Source organism: Ambystoma mexicanum, chromosome 5q (assembly GCF_040938575.1).
Source record: "Ambystoma mexicanum isolate Mex_15411 chromosome 5q, UKY_AmexF1_1, whole genome shotgun sequence".
Classification (NCBI taxonomy): domain Eukaryota; kingdom Metazoa; phylum Chordata; class Amphibia; order Caudata; family Ambystomatidae; genus Ambystoma; species Ambystoma mexicanum.
Genome location: NC_090933.1, coordinates 1,370,391,771 through 1,370,411,853, shown reverse-complemented (window position 1 = coordinate 1,370,411,853; position 20,083 = coordinate 1,370,391,771).

The following is a 20,083-nucleotide window of genomic DNA, read 5'->3' as shown; positions in this document are numbered from 1 at the left end:
CGCTTTTTACAAGGAGCGAAGCGCGGGGGCAGCGACGCTTACCATATGCCTCTGATGGTCATGGTAAATGAGGTGGCTGGCTCAGAGTGTCCATTGCTCCTGCAGGGACTCGATCTGGAGCTCCTGCTCCTCCGGAGGGTGGTGGGGATCCTCAGAGTCTCCCCTTCCCATTTCAGAGTGTCAGCGAGGACAGCACACGGTGGCCATTTTGGCAGGCTCTTCCTCGCTCTCTGCCGGCGTCCACTTCCCCCGCGGATATCTTCACCAAGAAGGAGGATCGAGAGCTGATTTTTCGCTGATGCGTGCTGCACTCATATGCACAGCAGCAGGTGCAATCTCAGGCGAGTGCGTTCCGTCCAAGAGGATGTTTTAGCAGGATATCGCGGGCAGCCAGAGGGAGCTCTCAGGACTCACGTCCTTACCGCTCTCATGCTGGCCACACCCCACATAGAAGGTTTGAGGTTGGTGGTAAGAAGATGGGTAAGGTATTCTTCGAAGGAGGCAATGGGGCCAGGTGGGTGGCATATCAGTTTTAGGGTGAGTGTTTTATTTTGCAAGCATTTGAGCTTGGCTGAAAGGGATTCGCAGTAGTGGATCATTGTTAAGTTAGTTGAGTACAGCGAGAGGGAGTCTTTGAAGATAAAGGCTACTTCTCCTTTTTTCTGCCTTATCGCACCAGAGGGTGGCATAGCTTGTACCAAAGGTGAATTTGTACTGTCACTTGTAGTCCTAATTGTGTGTGGTGTTCCCAAAGGGTACTGCATATGATTCCGCCTAACACTGGTGTACAGCAGTGAGGATCAAGTATAGTGATTACACTTAGAGTGCTGCTATTACCTTGGATCAACTAACCACAAGGCTAAACATCACTATAAAGCAACATTTTAATCATATCTGATATGGAAACCTACAGTCAGGAGACCCTCCTTAGTTACACCGTTGATTATCTGAAAAATCTGTGTACGGAAAGGAATCTCTCTGTTAAAGGCAAAAAGTCAGAATTCATTGAATGGTTGTTAGAGAAACAAAGTCTGGAGAGTGGGTCTGAAATACCCTCCAGCACATGTGGAAAACGATGAGGATGATAATGTGTCAGTTATTATGGATGAGTTAGATGAGGCAGATGTGTCTCACAATGTAAGCCTCACTGCTGCTCTACCTGCTCAGCAACCTCAACCTGTGTCCACTGGGACCCCATCAGGCCCTACACTCAGTCCTGAATTCATTGCTCTAGAAAAGATGAGGCTTGAAGTGGAATTCAAACATATTAATGCTCAAACTGAACAAAAGCATCAAGAACTTAAGCTCAGAGAAATGAAGATGAACCATGCCTTAGAAATGAAAATGTGTTCTATTGAAAATGCTTCTCTCCCAGAGTATTCTAGGTCTTCCAGTCCTAAGAGACCCCGTATGCCTACAGAAATTGTTGGTATGTATGAGGCAAGCTTGATATTTTGGATTGGTTGGCAATGTTTGAGTATAACCATGGGATTCAAGACATTACAGGGAATCAGTTGCTTCCTTGGCTCTTCTCTAGGCTACCCACTGTTGCATCTGATGTTGTGATGGAGTTGGGGGAGGTGGATAGGATGTATTATGAGTGTGTGAAGCTAGCTTTAATTGCTAGATTTGGGAATACCACTTCCCAGAAGCTTAAGAAGGTTAGGACCCTCAAAAAGCATGATGGTACCCCTTGGGCTACCTGAGTGTGTGAATGTTTGAAAAACGTACATGGTTGGATTAAGGGTTACAGAGTAAACACTTATGAAGGGATGATAAATCTTGTTATGTTGGAGTCAATTTATGATGCCTGCTCTCCTGAGCTCAGGCAGCACTCGGCTGATTCTAAGGAGATAATCCAAAGAAGTTAGTAAGATACTCACAATGATTCTGGGGCAAATCAGAAGAAGGATGAGGGAAAGCAGCCAAAGAAAGATAACACAGAGAATTCTAATACCTCCAATCCAAAAGAGGGCCCCAAACAGCAACATAAGGGTAAACCACAAGGGAAACCTAATCAGGCTAGTGTACCATCTGGACCCAAACCAGACGGAGGTCAGAACAAGCTCCCATTCATCAAAACCTTTGGGAAATGTTATGTTTGTGGCTCTACTGACCATGTGAAAGGGGATCCCAGATATAAGGGTAAACCTTCAGGGGTCCACATTGTCTCCTTAGCCTTCTCCCCAAAGGAAGAAGTACCTATGGCATGTGGAAACATTCGCCTACTGGCTGATGGACCAATGCGAGTCTCAGCTAGTGTTTCTTTAGTGTCCCTGGGTTTGTGGGAACAACAGAATTTAGATGTCTATAATTCCATCCCATATAATACTAAAGAGTATTATAAAGATAGTGGTCTTGTGAATGGTCAGGAGACCCCTGCCATCAGAGACACTAGAGCAAGCATAACTTTGGTTGATGCATCATTTTTCAAGGTGGAGGATGTTGCTAAGGCACCCAAACACATAACCAAGCTAGTTGGATGCCCTGTGCAATTGCTTCCCCAGTTACCAGCTCTCATCCAGTGCAGTGATATGACTGTCAAGATACCTGCAGAGTGAAGTGCCTGGGAGAGTCCTGTTGGGTAATGACCTGAAAACTCTTGGAAATGTGTCCAGTAACCCCAGGCCTCCCAGTAAGAGGAGACAGGAGCTCACTAGGCCTGCAAGGGAGAGATCCTTCAGAGGCTCTCCAGGGGAATTGATAGAGGAAACTATCACCCCCAGCCCACAGGACTTGCTCACTGCGATTTCAGGAAAGAAAGAGGCAAAGGGGAAACCTAAGACCTCCACAAAGAAAGCAGATAGCACCCCTGTGCTACCAACAAGGACATCCCCAAGATTGTCATAAGTCACATCTGTGACTCCTCCACCTGCTGAGGCTGAGTGTGGGGTTCAACCATGTGTGGTTGACCCAGTCTCTGAAGAGTCAGATCTGGAAGAAGATATAACTCCAGTTGGATATCTGGATCCTGTTGACCATCCTAAGCTGCAGTCTTTACTGGCAGAAGTTGGACCCAACAATGCAGACTTCAGCAGAGGACAAAGAGAGTGTCCTACTCTTGAAGGTCTTTGCCTACAGATAGCTTCTCAGCTCGATGGGAAAGAGCCTGGGAAGCATAGGTTGCACTGGGAAGATGGCCTCTTCTACAGTGAACCAACTGAGTCCATCCCTGGGGACTGCAAAAGACTTGTAGTGCCCCTAGAAAACAGACTCAAGTTCCTACAGTTGGCCCACGAGATACCTTTGGCTGGTCACTTGAGTTTCAAAAAGACAGAGGAATTGCTCTCTTTATACTTCTACTGGCCTAATATGGGTGCAGAAGTTGAAAAATTCTGTAGGAGCTGTCACACTTGAAAAAACCTCTGGCAAGAGTGGAGCCAAGAATGTGGCACCCTTGGTGCCTCTCCCAGTGGTGGGAGTTCCTTTTGAGAGGGTGGGCATCGACATTGTTGGTCCCCTTGATCTTTCTACATCTTAAGGAAACAGGTTTATCCTGGTTGTAGTAAACCATGCTACTAGGTATCCTGAAGTAATACCTACGAGGACTGTTACGGCTCAGGCTGTGGCTAAGGCTCTACTTGGTATTTCTACCAGAGTAGGGTTTCCTAAGGAAATGATATCCAACAGGGGATCCAATGTTATGTCCCACTACATGCAAGCCATGTGGAAAAACTGTGGTGTCACTTACAAGTTCTCTACAGCCTACCATCCAAAGACAAATGGACTGGTAGAGAGGTTTAATCGTACTATGAAGAGCATGATAGGTGCTTTGGAAGAACCCCTTAAAATAAAGTGGGACCACCTACTGCCATGCCTTCTCTTTGCTTATAGAGAGTTGGATACAGTGCCTTTGAATTTCTTTATGGCCATCCAGTCAGAGGTCCTTTGTGGGTTGGAGAGTGCTCCTTCTACAAAGCCAGTCAAGAGTGACTGACTATGTGATAGGTCTAGGGAGAAGAATGTCACACATGATGGCAGAAGCTATTGATAACTTCAAAGCAGGTCAGGCTCTGGTCAAACATTGGCATGACCAGAAGGCCAAAATGGTTGAGTTTACTCAAGATCAGCTTGTACTAGTTATAGTGCCAACAAGGCAGAGGGCCTTGCAGGACAAATGGATGCGACCCTTACAGGTTGTGGGCAAAATTGGAGAGGTTAACTATCTGGTGTACTTAGGCAGATCTAAGGAAGCTCCCAGAATCTTTCACACCAACCGTTTGAAAGCATATGTCTTGAGACCAGAAGTGGGAGCTTTGCTTCTAGCTTCAGCTCAAGAGGAGAGGCCAACCTTTGGATAAGAACATAGAAGGAGTTAATCTTTCTTCTAATCTGACATATGAACAACAAGATGAGTGCAAGTTTCTGTTAAATCAGTTTGACTCCCTGTTTTCACTTTCACCAGACCCCTTGTGTCCAGCATGATATTCTAACTGGTGACTGTTTACCTGTAAAAAAAAAAGCAGAGGTTACAGAATGTCAAAACATGTAAGATCCCACATAAAGGAAGAGGTCAATAAGATGCTTGATCTCGGGGTTATAGAGCCACCTACAAGTCCATGGTCTAGTCCAGTTGTTCTAGTACGAAAGGCAGGATCCAAGGAGTTGATATTCTGTGTGGACTATAGAGCTCTACTCTAAATGCAGTCACTAAGACTGATGACCATTCTTTACCAAGGACAGATGAACTGCTGGATAAACTAGGTGCAGCCAAGTACCTCAGTACATTTGATCTGACGTCTGGCTATTGGCAAATAGGCCTGACAGACCATGCCAAGGAGAACACTGCATTTGCAACCCCAGCAGGCCTCTACCAGTTTAAGGTTATGCCTTTTGGATTAAAAAATGCACCTTCTACATTCCAAAGGATGGTCAATCAAGTTCTGAATGGGATGGAGGACTTTTGCATGGCATGCATGGATGACATTGCAGTGTTCAGCCCTACTTGAAAAGAACATGTTGATCACTTAGGATATGTTTTGCAGGCCCATCTGACCATAAAGGCAAGCAAATGTGAAATAAGGCCATTGCCCAGCAAAGTAAAAGCTGTACAAAATTGGGCCACCCCTACTACTCAAACCCAAGTGAAAGCCTTCCTAGGTCTCACTGGATACTACAGGAATTTCATTGAGAACTATGGAACCATAGCTTCTCCTTTTGAAAGTAATCTCCTCTCCAAAATTCCCTAAAAAGTTTAGATGGAATGAGGAGTGCACTCAAGCCTTTGAAAACCTGAAGAAAGCCCTTTGTCAAGCTCCAGTCCTAAGAGCTCCTGATTATCACCATCCCTTCATTGTGCAGATAGATGCATCCAATACAGGTATAGGTGCAGTCCTTAGTCAACTGGATGAGAAAGGTAGGGAGCACCCCATTTGCTTCATCAGCAGGAAGCTGAAAGAACCAGAAACAAGGTGGGTAACCATAGAGCGTGAATGTTTTGCCATTGTGTGGTCTCTGAAGAAGTTTAGACCATACTTGTATGGATCTACTTTTGTGATTCAGACAGACCACCAACCCTTGAGATGTTTAATGCAAATGAACGTGGAAAACCCAAAACTGCTAAAATGGTCAATCTGCCTGCAAGGGTTTGATTTCACCATTGAGCACAGGTCAGGATGTCACCACCAAAACGCTGATGGTCTCCCCAGGATGTTTATAACCGACTAGAGTGAAGAGATTCATCCAGAAGTGGATTAAATCCTCCTGTCCCTTAGTCTGGGGGGGGGGGGCGAGTGTTAGGGAGAATTCTCCAGAATGGCTAATTTCCCTTACCTAGTGAGTCCCTCAGCAGCTTTGCTGGATTTCTAGGATTTCTTTTTTTCACCTGGTAAGAGTGTGAGCCTTTTTCTCCACTCTTACATGTGTTTTTGGCTATGTGTTTTACATTTTTGTGTTCATAGACTGTGGAGTCTCACATACTCCATAGGCATCATCTTTTTACTGTGTGTCACACAGTACCTTTAGTGCAGTGACACAGGGTTGTCTTTTTCAGAATTCCCACTTTAAACTCCATTTTCTGGCACTGACTACTGTCTCCCAGAACATGTAAAGTTGCCATTGACTTTATTAGTCTTTTTAAATTCAGACCCAGAACAAACTATCTTCCATAGAGTACTGGAAAGGGGTAATAGTTATCCCTTTTTGTCTGTTTCTCATGGAACATTATTTCGTTCCCCTTTGATTAAGATTTGACTGGTGGCAGTGGTATCTACCATATATTTACTGACGCAGTCTATGAAAATAGCCAATAGCCTTGGTACTGTTTTAGGCTAAGTAAGTAGCCTCGAACTTTAATCCGCTGGACCCATTTAATTTAATTTGGTTCCGGCTGGGTTTATTCGCCATTTCTTTTTGTAAAGGTCTTTCTCGTGTTTTACTCTGCGCGCCAAACCAGGTTTGGTTCTTTTGTTCGCCGTCCTTTGGCGGGCTTCTGCACAGAAGCCCTCCTTAGGTGCCTTAGAGTCTAGGTAGACAGGATATGAGGGAGGGGTTTTAGGACCCCTGTACAGGGTCTCCTTGTAAACCCAAGTCACACTCTTGTTTGATTGGATAGGTGATTGTCCTGCCAGGACAGCCACCCTGCTGTGTGATTGACAGCCAGGCTGTGTGAATGGGGCAAAACTGCATAAAAAGCAGGTCTCTGGGACTTGGAAGGCAGAGTCGCCACTGGATCGAGAGAACTGAAGAGAAGCTGAAGGAAGACGACTACTGAAACTACTGAACCTCCTGGTCAAGCCCTGCTGAGGGTCTGAATCTCCTACACTTCGACGACAGAGAAGATCTGCAAGGAATCTTCTTCCCTTGAGCTGGTGGGATCAACCGGTTCGCCAAACACCAAGCAAGGCATCCCTCCCCTGGTCGAATTTGCTGTGCATCGCTGCAGTGAACCGGATAGCCAGGAGGGCCGGACCCTGTTTGGGTTTTAAGGAGCGCACCTTTCATTCGTCGCTTTATTCTGCTGCTGGTTTCTTTCCTGGGCAGAGCAGGACCCTCCAGTCTTCCTCCTTTGTGTCAGTCCAACAGTCGCTTCAGGAACCATGAGCCTGCAGGATCTGCCAGGAACTTCTGCCTCAGCTACAGCCTTCTTCTTCTACTAAGGTACTGTTCAAATCGGTTGTTTGTTCTGTCTGACCGCAGTGTAAGTGTTTGAAATCTTTCGCCAATCCGAGGGCTTGTCCTTCTCTACTCTTTTAAGTAACATTTCTTCCGACCAACTTCATTTCGAACTTTTGGCAAAAACTTAACCATGAACTACTCTGAACTGTGTGATCCTCTGCAAAGACTCTGAACCATTAACATTGGCCCATGCCTATTGATTTGAATCCTAGTTGTAGTAAGCCATTTCTAGATTGCCCTTCCTACTTACTTGTTGGTGCTGCTTGATTGTGAATAACCTTGTCCCCCCTCCCCCCTTTTAAATTGCTGGAGTGCCATTTTGCTCACACTTCGTTTTGTGTAGTGTATTAAGATTGTGATTTCTGCTGCTTTACATTAGTGAACTGTTTTACAAATTATTGTGTAAATAAATGTATGTTCTTTTACTCAGAAACCTTGAGTCAGTGTTTGTTTGAACCATAGCAATTGCTGTATTTTGTGTAACTTCTGATACTGCTCACTTTCTCTTGAGATAAGTCTGGCTGCTCAGCCATCTCTACCACTTTACTGTCTGGTACAGGCTTGTACCAAAGGTGAATTTGTACTGTCACCTGTAGTCTTAATTGTGTGTGGTGTTCCCAAAGAGTACTGCATATGATTCTGCGTAACAGTCATTCGGGTCACTTAAGCCCAGGTTGAGGTTGCCTAGTATCAAGAGTTGCATAGAAGGTTTGAGGTTGGTGGTAAGAAGAAGGGTAAGGTATTCTTTGAAGGAGGCAATGGGGCCAGGAGGATGGTATATCAGATTTAGGGTGAGTGTGTTATTTTGCAAGCATTTGAGCTTGGCTGAAAGGGATTCACAGTTGGGGATTGTTGTTAAATTGGTTGAGTACAGTGAGAGGGAGTCTTTGAAGATAAAGGCTACTCCTCCTCCTTTTCTTTCTGCCATATTGCACCAGAGGATGGCATAGCCTGTGGGGACAGCGATGGAGGGAGTTGGGTCTGCCATGGGGATAGCCAGTTCTCAGTCACAGCCAGGATGTCTATGTCCTCAGCATTGATAAGGTCCAAAATGTCATGTGGGTGTGCTATGGTAGATCTTGTGTTGAGGAGGGCACACCGTAAGCGTGTGTTTTGAGGTGGTGTGCAGCTGATGGGGGTGTCACTGTCATGTGGGCTATAGAGATGTTGAATTCTGGGAGGTGAGTTTGTGGCACTTGGCCTGGTCCCATGGAAAGGGTGCATGCATGGTGGGGGTATCTGGCATGGTTTCGTCCTGTAAGGCCTTCCGGGCTTTGATTTCAGGAGGTGTGAAGCACAGTGTCATACTATACTTAAGAAGGGCGTGTGAGTTTCTGACGAAGGAGGTAACTTTGTTAAGGGATTGTATCCTGTGGTAGCAGGACACAGTGGTAGCAGCATTTATGGCAGGGTCTAGGACATCACAGGTAATGGTAGTCATATTTTTAGCAGGATCGTTATAGGCAATGCTGGTCAGGATATCACAGGCAATGGGAGCAACGTTTCCTGCAGGGCATAGGGCATCATATGCAGTGCTAGTAGTATTGTTTGCATGGATGGTTATATACGTCATCATGCAAGGGGCAGGATTAGCTAGGTGGATATCATTAGCATTACGGCTTTGAACATTACTAGCTCTATGGGCAACATTTATTTCAAGTGTGCAAACAGCCATATTGGCAGGGCTAATGGTGATATTTGGCAGTCTTACAGTTTTGGTAGGGTTTGTGGATAGACTGGTAGTGCAAAAGTTATTTACATCATTGACATGAAAAAAGCATTGCTTATCGTTTGTTGGGCAGAAGGTATTTCTCGTATGATTGATAGCAGAGGTATCCGGGCAGGTCCTGTTCCACGCAGGCCAAGGTAGGACAGACTTAGTGGCTAGTGCAGGGTTAGCTTTATGCTCAACGGGGCATGTGATATCCAGTGCCTTTGATGGGAGTGTGTTAGTATGTGTGTGGGCTGGGATGGATTTGATAGTAGGCAGGGTGCGAATGGGGTGTGTGCTCACAGTGAGCCAGGAGGCTCCAGCACTAGGCGAGCATAGGTAGGGGGTGAGCTGCATGTAGCAGGTCCTCCGTCGAAGATGGCGGTTCCTGTGCATGATGGTCGGGGTGATGGTGCGTACGTTGAAAGTGGATCAGTACAGGCTTGCACTAGCGTGATTCTGTTGAGACTTGCCCAGTACACGTGGAACAATAATTGAGTATGGATGAGATGATGGGTGGGGGGGGGCAGAATGGCATATTCTGCTATAGAGCGCCTAGTAGTGGGTTTGCTGTGTGGATCTGGGCTGATTGCGCTTTCATGCAGAGAGTATGATCAGGGTTTGCAAGGCAGCAGGTGGAGGTGTGGGCCCCAGACGGGTCTCGAATAGCGGCATGAGGAAAAGGGTGGGCTTGAGTAAGGTGATACTCGGAGCGCACCTCAGTAGGATTCTCCGTGCAAGTGGCAGACCTGATATGGTCGAGGCAGGACAGCATGTATAAGGGACAGCAGTGGTAGGCAGTTGATTACCTTCTCTAAGGTGTGGATGGGTCGATGCACTGAGTGGTGGCGGTGTGGGTGATTGCCATGGGTCGAGTGGGCCGTGCAGGGTCCGGCGGTCTTGGCAGAGACCGGCTTAGACAGAAAGCAGCCTTATATGCCGGCCTTCGATGCTGACCGACTGTATCTCTCGTCTGGGCGATATCTTGGCCATATGTGCACGGTGCAGCCAATAGGAGGTCCTGTTCAACGGAGCATACTGGTTGCTGTTTGCATTCTTTAATCGGTGGGAGCCATCTTTGACTCCCCAGGTACTTCTTCATGGTTGGGGGGAGTCCGTGTTGCTGGTGAGCCATAGGGGCTCCCTTGGATTGCATAAGTAGGCTCTAAGGAAGCCATTATCCAACAGACTCGGCTGGCTGAGCTGAGGAGCAGTGACCACAAATCTCTGCTCCCTACAAAGCCGCAGCCCTACCCTGCTCTTGATACAGTTGGATAACTGGGGAAACTGCACCCTTTCCCATTTTATTATGAAGGTGATTGAAGGAGAACAGCCCAACTGGAGCCCCCGACCAATTGGTTATCCACTGCTGAGGCTACCACCAGTTGTTCTGTATGATCTGGTGACTGGATGACGTAAACATCCTCATCGTCCTCATCATAATATTGGTCACATCCACCATGTCCCCTTGGTCGTATGTGTCTGCATAAGTGCCAGGGTCTTCGGAGTCTTGCATGGTGTAATAGTAAGCATCCTGCCCTAGATCCTGATGCGCGGTAGAAGCCTGTGTGAAGTCTGGGCAGACCTTTTTGGTGGAAGGCTGGGTGGCTGCTGCCCGGCTTTGTGGAGTACCCTGAAGGTTTTGTAGGACCTCAGGGTGGTCATCAAAGCAAGTAATAAAAGAGGATATCCACCTCATGAATTTATCAAATTGTTCTGTTGCCCATTGTGTGGAACTTGGCAAAACAGGGGGTGCAAGAGTAGGGGGTAGATGGTGTAGATGGTGGATCTGGGGCACGGGTTCTCGTATGGTGAATAGCCCCTGAAAGAGTGCCCTCTCCCTGGGACATCGAAGACGTATGGTTTTTTGACATACGGCCCTTCAACAGAGAACCTGGAATGGGTTTTTTGATTAACTTGCTTATATTTCGAGCTTGGTGTACTTTTTGTGGAGGCCATCAACACGTATTTCGACGCCTGGTTGTTAGCATTTGAGGATTATGTGTGTTTAGACACAGTGGGCCTCATTACAAGCATGGCAGTCTGGGAACTACGGTACTGGTAAGCATGCCGGTACCATAGTTCCCGGGTTGCCATACTACGGGCTGTGCTCGCAGGTGCCTGACAGCCCACCTGGTTTTTCCTGGCAGGCTGACCGGCACCTGCGAGCACAGCATGTCGGATGCACCGGCACAACTCTGCATGTGCCGGAGCATCCGACGTCCCCATCTTCATTCAGCCCTATGGGGCAGAATGGGGATGAGGAGGCCCTTGATTCCGGCACCCGAAAATGGGCAGGTACCAGGTCTGCCTAACTCTGCATGACCTGGTTCTTGCCCATTCACGGGTGCCGGAATAAATGCAACTCTGGCAGCAGCCGACGGCACGGCTACCGCCAGAGTTGTAATGAGGCCCAGTGTCAGAAACAGACATCACCATCTGTTTCGGGGGCCTGTCGTGTGATGATTGCAACTGCGATGCCCCATAGGACAGGAACATTTCAGGCCTGGTCCTCGATGCCGTGTGTGGGTTTTCGGTCGGTGGCATGGTTGACTTTTGGCCGTGGGAGGTGTGCTTTGTGTGGTGAGACTTGGTCATGCTAGTGACGCTGGATGTCGTCCTCATAGCAGAACCGTCGGCCTGCCTCTTAGAGTCGGGGGCTTGCACGCAGGTATCTGATGGATCCCGATTGCCATCGGCATCTTTGTAGACCTTGATGCTGCCGTCGCTGGAAGCTCCCTCTGTGTCCATGGCAGCCTCAGCCTGCATGATGTGGTTGGCCCAGCGTTTGGTTTTGAGGTCTTTGAGTGTTTTAGGCCTTAACAGTTTGCACGACTTGCACTGTCCCTCAGCATGGTCCCTGTGGAGGCAAAGATTGCACACCCGGTGCAAGTCTTTCCAGGGGAATTTTCTATTACAAGCAGGGCAAAACTTAAAAGGTGTATTATGTATGGGGGTGCAAGCCTGCCGAAATCTGTGGTAGTAAAGGGGAATATGCATTCCCTTAATGAGACTAATGTATGACACTCCCCCGACTCTCCATACTGTGAGGCCAGAGGCCCGCTGAAGCCTTCCGAGGCTGTGACAAAGGATCATCGAGAGGCTGTTGTAGTCGTCGTTGACAGTAATTCGTCCTCAAAGCTGTTGCAGAAGATCTCGCGGTAGACGGATTATCGAAAGGACAGAAAGAAATACTATAGTTAAACTTTTTCTAAATAATGGCAACAGCCAAGAAGGAACACTGCGATATGCGTCCAACTATGATGGCGGAAAAAAACAATCTGAGGGACCTCGACTCGTGAAGCACCATGGGTACAGTAGACGTCACACTAGGGATAGTATTAATGGCACGCTCTGTCGACATCCCTTTTTGAGTTTCAGAAACTGTAATACTCTGCAACTACCACCAGATGTCGGCCGATGCATAGCATGTGATCTAAGCAGATCCCACAAGCCTCAGAAATTCAGTTATTCGGCAGGGTGGTCCTCCACACCAGAGTTGTGTTGTAAGGTTTGTGGCAACCCTGAGGAGACAGTCATGTAAAGTGTTACTTGCTCCCAGTACTATGCCTAAAGGGTGTCAGATCGACTATTGAGGCTGTGAATCTGTGTAAGAACTCCACAGACCTGAATTTGGTTTACTATATTGTAAACCTTTTACGCAGAGCATGGCTGCATAGGACAAAATACTGAATATTTACTATACCGTGGGACCGGATGGTTAAACTCGTTGTCCTGTAACTGATGAATTCTACATTCCTTTGGATTATGGCTTTTATTAACTGCAATTTTACTCATTTTGACAACTGTGATTTGCTGAATTTGTATATGAAGATATGTATGTGATTGTTTTTATGCGTTTATGTTTTTTTTGCCAAATAAAGTTATGCTCAACACACATTGGGCCTCATTATACGTATGGCGGTACAGTAACAACAGTGCCGGTAAACTACCGGCACCGTTGCTACCGTGCCACCATACTACAAGTTGTGCTCGAGCGTGCTGTCTGCCTGCCAGGTCGAACCTTGCGGGCAGAACGGCGCCGGTAAAGGTCCCAGTGCCGTTAAACCCATTCTGCACTATTAAGAGGTCCCCTTGCGGGGCCTGCTCTGGACTTCCGGTCAGACCAGACGTACCTTGCGGGTCCCGCAAGGGGACCAGCATGCTAACAACGGGCCCGTCATTAACGGGCCCATTGTTAGCATGCTCCCCATTGCCATTGAGCCCTATGGGGGCTCAAATGGGGATGGTACGGTTACGGGTTCCCTGAATCTGGAAATACTGGGCCCTCCAAAGTCGGAATGGCCCTGTATTTCCCCATTCAGGGACCATGGACCCGGACCCGAGTTTGGAGGAAGCCCTGCCCTTATTAAAGGTTTGGCTGTCTCCATACTCGTAATGAGGCCCTTAGTCCTAATACCCCCTTGTGGGATGTTACATAAGACTGGCCCCAAAATATGGCATGGCCTGGAAGTTCAGCCTGGATATCCTAGCTGGCTTCATAGATCCCAACTTTCGGGGAGACATAAAAGTTCTCCTGCAGAACCAATGCAAAAATGCATTTGAAGTACATCGTGGGGATAAAGTTGCACAAGGAATTCTTGAAAGGTCTCCGTTTCCCAGGTTTAAAAAAGGAAAGTGAACCAGAAGAAACAGAGAGGTAACTTAGGCTTTGGAGAAGCTAATAAACCATCTAACCGACGCAAAGAGGGAAGAGGAACCTACCATTCTTCCCTACCTAGCCTTCGCCCACCAAAATGATCCAGCACTCACTGAGGGTTTTCCTGAAGGGAAAGGATCAGAGAAGAGAGGCCCCTTTTTCTTCCTGAAACAAGAATTACTGTATAGAAAACAAACCTCCCAAGAAGGTCTAAGTAAAACTCAGTTAGTAATCCACAAAACCCATTGCAAGATCGTACTAGAGATTGCACACTCTCATTTCATAGGGGGACTGTGAGACACAAGGTCTAAAACAGAAGTGAGTGGCAGCTTGACACGTCGTGTAGTAAATAGTTCTTCATGACAATATACCCCTCAAGAGTACCAAAGGATAGACTGAGGTGAGTATTGCCCGAAAGATAAGTTACGCCCTGGTACACGGCTGGCTGCAAAGGAAAACAAAGCATTAACCAATGGACAAGTAACAGACTAGATGCAATACAAGAATACAATAAGGTTACTCACCAAGGTGTATATAGAAGTCTGCTAGATTGTCAGGCAAGGACGTATGAGAGGCGTAACCCTGAGAAACAGAACAAACCGTTACCCAGATAAACCAAGAAGCCAACAATATTAGTAAGAAAGGCTGGTTCAATCACCTTACCAGTATACTCTAAACCAAGGGCTGAGGAGTCCTGAAGAGTGATGGGGAGTCCATGTTCAGGTCGTAGGAGACTATTCCTTGAGTTCTGGGAGACAAGTAACACACCTTTCCCCGTCCGCATGAGGATGCCTGAAAAGGAAGTCCAAGAGGATCCTCCCACCACCGTCGAAACGAGGACGCCTAAACCCAATTCCTTAATCTGAGCGCCAATGCGCGAGTGTCCAGAGTTCCAAGAAACGTAGAAGCAGTCAAGGGCAATCCAAAGGAGTCCGACGTAAAATCCAATTTCAGTAACCACCAGGAGCCCAAAAAAATAGGTAAGAAACAAGCGAGTCCGTTTTACCGTTCCGAGTCAAAAAACTGTAGCTGTAGCAGAAGACAAAACCAAGGGGAATAGACCAAAGCAGTACAGTAAACAAAGCCAAGGGAACGAAAAGCCAGGAATCAAAAAGTGCAATTCAAAACACCACTAGAAACAAATTCAGAAGCAGCGCCTTGCGAGCTGGGCAGTGCTTATATCGGGATCAGCTGATTCTACACAGGGTGCCTCACTGTGCACGAAGGAACGGAAGCCTGTGGATAGGGAGACAACATTTCCATGGCAACCTCCAGCGTTCTCTGAACAAATGGAGGCGTGTCAAAGGTGTATCCCTATGAAGCGTCTTGGAACGCTGCTGGTGTTTTAAGGGTTTACATGGAATAGAAATAGAGTCAGAAAGAGCGAGAGGACGTTTTGACCTGAGTACTGGTTTGACTGCATGTGGGTGTGATCGGGCTGGAACCCTAACAGGGACATTTAGGACAATCTGAAGCCCAAGCCCACATTAGTGGGAGGTTCTACTGGCCAGGTATCCATGCTGACATAAAGAACCTTATTCAGACATGTGAAACATTTCAGAAAACCAATGCACACATTCCCTTGCCTGCCCCTCTGAACCCTTTACCAATAATCAAAGTCGCTTTCTCCCGAATTGGGATAGATATAATTGGACCATCAGAAACCTCTAGACTGGGTGACAAATACATCCTCGTAATTGTCGATTACGCTACCCGCTACCCGCTACCCGGAGGCGTTTCCTAGGCGGAACAACACAGCCCAGCAAATCTTAAAACATGTATTACCATTTTTCTCTAGGATTGGTTTTCCCCAAGGAAATTCTAACAGATCAGGGATCCAATGTTATGAGCAAACTCATGGTTGAAGTTAGGCAACCACATATTTCAACCTTAAGAACCTCAGTTTACCACCACCAAACGGACGGATTGGTAGAGAGATTCAATAAAAACCTTAATATGATCTTGAGGAAGTTAGTAAACAAGGAAAGGGAAAGACTGGGATTGCATGATCCCTGGGCCCTATTTGCAGTAAGAAAGACCCCTCAGGCATCCACCGGATTCTCTCCTTTTGAACTACTTTATGGAAGAGAACCAAGAGATGTCCTAGACATGCTTTGCAAGACATGGGAAGAGAGAGAAGAGACACCTATTCCTCGCTCACAAACAGCTAGCCGATTGCGAGAACATATTAAACTTGTTTGAAATCTAGTTTACACTCACATGGAAAAGGGTAAAGCCCAACAAAAATCCACTTATGACAAGAAGGTACATTTAAGATCCTTTTCAGTAGTACAAAGGGTATTAGTCCTCTTACCTACCTCTGAAAATACACTTCTGTCAAAGTGGCATGGGCCATATGAGGTACTAGAGCAAACAGGGACCTGTACCTATAAGAAAGCCCAACCCGATAGGAAGCAAAATACTATCAAGACTTGATAGTCGTGTAGATTATAAAAGCCTCCATCCCCAAGTACCACACAGGGAGATATAAAATAACTCTCAGTGAAATCTTTGAGGCCACAGGTTATAAGTACTGGAAAGCCGGAACCACGGAACACTGGAAACACCATGGCCGCTGTAAGGCAAACAAGTATTTAGCACAAACACAAATAAGTAACAGCCGGTTATGGACAGCTAATAGTGTCAGAGAAATATCTTACCTAAGTGTGGAAGGAGTGTCAACTCTAACCAGACTGGGGCCCCAGGGAAAAAGCACGTGGTGGGCGTTGGGGCAAGCACCCTCAGTGTATGGTACGGGTGACTGCAGAAGGATAGCATAGTGGGTCACCACTTTGTGCTCTTATGTACCAATCACTGGAAAAACATGTAGATGCTTTGAATGGCACTCGATAGCTGCATGGAGGAAGAAGCAAGAAGCGCTGCAGCAAGTGGAGCGCCACTAGAATTCTGAGCAGCTGACTCATAAATCCAGGTAAGTTCGAAGGAAACAACAAATCAAAGGGCTGAAGCAGAAGGAGTCCAGTTGAGTAGTCCATGGGTCAAAGCAACAAAGAGATCCGTTCGAGAGGCACCAAAACAGAAGGGAAAGACAGACGGGAGTCTGCAATTCATAGTCCGTGATCAGAATATGCCAGGAATCAAGGTCGTGAAGAACGCCAAACAGTGCCAGTAAGAACAGCTGTGAAGCACTGTGTGAGCACGGAAACCTGGCTTTTATCCCGTTGCTATGGAAGCCTTGTCACGTGAGCGGCACTTCCATATCACGTGATCCATGGATGTATCACGTGAGCGGGCCTTTCTTGTCACGTGCCCGGAAGTGAGCGTGACTGCCGGGTATCAGGACGTCTGACCCTACCTGGCCCAATGCGCCAAGGAAGCTGCCAGTACAGGAATGGATGTAACCGTCCCAAATAATAATTCCTCATGTGGTGATTTGTACCAGTCCATGCACGAGATAAGCGGACCCCAAGCTGCTGCTGTCCTACATGCAAACCTGAGGTGAAGGTGGGTGTGCGTGCAGTAGGGACACTAGCAGGTGTAGGGACGTGATGCATGACAAATACCCACCTTCATCACAATAATCTCTTGAAAGAGTGGAAAGAAAATCCCTCCGCAGCCACGCCTCGATATTGTTTGGTTTGGTACCAGAAGAAATAAATAATTTTGAGTTGATTCTCCAAGAGCTATCTAGACAAAAACAAGAAGACTTAAGTGATCTAGTCACAGCACTCCCCAATGTTTTCTGTGAGAAACCATGGAGAGTACATGGTACTTATCATTATATCAGAACTCCAAAGGGAAAAGTGGTCCATTTGAAACCTTACAGACTCCCCTAAGCCCGAAAAGAACTAGTGGTTGAGGAAGTGGAATAAATGCTGAAGGCAAACATTATCGAACCCTCTTCAAGTCGTGTTAGGGAGAATTCTCAAGAATGGCTAATTTCCCTTACATACTGAGTCCCTCAGCAGCGTTGCTGGATTTCTAGGATTTATTTTTTTCACCTGATAAGAGTGTGAACCTTTTATTCCCACTAGTACATGTGTTTTGCTGTGTGTGTTATTATAATTGTGTTCATAGACTGTGTAGCCTCACCTACTCCATAGGCATCATCTTTTTACTATGTGTTAAACAGCACCTTCAGTGCAGTGACACACGGTTGTCTTTTAGACTTCCCAACTCCGACTCCATTTTATGGGACTGACTACTGTCTCCCAGAACATTTAAATTTGCCATTGACTTTATTAGTCTCTTTTAAATCCACAGACCTAGTACAACCTAGTTTACATAGAGTACTGGAAAGGGTTAATTTTTTATTTGTGTCTCTTGGAGCATTGTTTCACTCGCTTTTCATTAAGACTTGGCTGGTGGCAGTAGTAACTACCCTATTTTTCCTACCGCTGTTATCTTAAACAACCTAGGTATTGTTTTAGGCTACCTTGGTATCCTCGAACTTAAACCCGCTCGACCTTATATGTTTTATTACAGTTCCGGCTGGGTTTATTTGCCATTTCTTTTTGTAAAAGTCTTTCTCGTGTTTTACTCTGCGCGCAAAACCAGGTTTGGTTCCTTTGTTCACTGTCTTTTCACAGGCTTCTACACAGAAGCCCTCCTTAGGTGCCTGAAAGTCTGGGAAGGCAGGATGTGAGGGAGGAGTTTTAGGACCCCTGCCATGGGTTCCCTTGGTAAACCAAGCCGCACTCCTGTTGGATTGGCCATGTGACTGTCCTAGCGGGACAGCCACCCTGCTGTGTGATTGATAGCCAGGCTGTGTGAATAGGAGAAAACTGCATAAAAAGCAGGTCTCTGGGTCTGGAAAGGCAGAGTCGCCACTGGGACGAAACAACCGATGAGGAGCTGACAAAAGAGGACCTCTACAACGACTGACCTGCCCGGTGAAGCCCTGCTGCAGGTCCGAATCTTCAGACTCCAACGACAGAGAAGATCTTCCAGGAATCTTCTTCCCTTGAGCTGGTGGGACCAACTAGTTCACCCAAACTCCGAGTCAGGCCTCCCTCCTCTGGTTGAATTTGCTGTACAGAGCTACAGTGAACTGGATAGCCAGGAAGGTCAGACCCTGCTTGGCTTTTAAGAAGCGCTCCTTTTATTTGTTGCTTTGCTCTGCTGCTGGTTTCTTCCCTGGGCAGTGCCGGACCCTCCAGTCTACCTACTTCATGTCATTCCGACAGTCACTTGAGGAACCGTGAGCCTGCAGGAACTGCCAGGAACGTCCTCCTCAGCTACAGCTTCTTCTCCATTTAAAGGTACTGTTCAAATCCGGTAGTTTGTTTCGTTCAGCCGCGGCAAAGGTGTGTGAAACCTTTCGCCAATCTGAGGGCTTGTCCTTCTCTACTCTTTAAACTAACTTTTCTGGTGACCAGCTTTGTTCTGAACTCTTGGCGACGACTTAACCGCAAACTACCCTGAACTGTGTGATCTTGAGCAAAAGACTTTTGTCCTATTGACTTTGGCCGTAAGCCTTTTTAATCTGATTTTCTCACTGTGGTTCCCTTTTCCAGATTTCCCTGCTTACTTACTTGTAGGTGCTACTCGATTTCTGCCTAAACTTTGTTTTTCCCTCCCTTTTAAATTGCTGTAGTGCCATTTTGCTCACACTTAATTTTCAGCCTAACTTGTCCAGAATCTATTGGGTGTGGTGTAGTGTATTAAGAGTGATTTTTCAACTGCTTTACTTTAGTGAAATGTTTTATAACTGATGTGTAAATAAATGTATATTCTTTTACTCAGAAACCTTGAGTCAGTGTTTGTTTGAATAATAGTAATTGCTGTCCTCTGTGTAACTATTGATGCTGATCACTTGCTCTTGAGATACGTCTGGCTGCTCAGCCCTTGCTACCACTTTACTGTGTAGTACAGGCTTGTACCGAAGGTGAATTTGTAATGTCACTTTTAGTCCTAATTGTGTTTGGTGTTCCCAAAGGGTACTGCATATAATTCTGCCTAACACTGGTGTACAGCGGCGGGATCATGTATAGTGATTACACTTAGATTGCTGCTATTAGCTTGGATCAACTAACCACAAGGCTAAACACCACTAAAAAGCTAAATTAATCATGTCTGATATGGAAAGCTACAGTCTGAATTGATTGCAAGGTTGTTAGAGAAACAAAGTCTGGAGGGTGGGTCGGAAATACCTAACCCCTCAGCAAATTTGGAAAATGATGAGGATGATCATGTGTTTGTTATTGATGAGTTAGATGAGGCAGGTGTGTCTCACCATGTAGGCCCCACTGTTCCCTTATCTGCTCTACCAGGTACCTGCTCAGCCACCTCAACCTTTGTCCACTGGGACCCGTACAGGTCCTACATTCAGTCCTGAATTCATTGCTCTAGAAAAGATGAGGCTTGAACTGGAATTCAAACTGGAATTGAAACGTATTAATGCTCAAACGGAACAAAAGCATCAAGAACTTAAGCTCAGAGAAATGGAGTTGAACCATGCATTAGAAATGAAGAAATTGTCCATTGAAAATGCTTTTCTCCCAGAGTCTTCTAGGTCTTCCAGTCCTAAGAGACCCTGTATGCCTAAAGAAATTGTGGGTATGTATGAGGTTAAGCTCGATATTTGGGATTGGTTGGCAATGTTTGAATATAACCATGGAATTCAAGACATTACA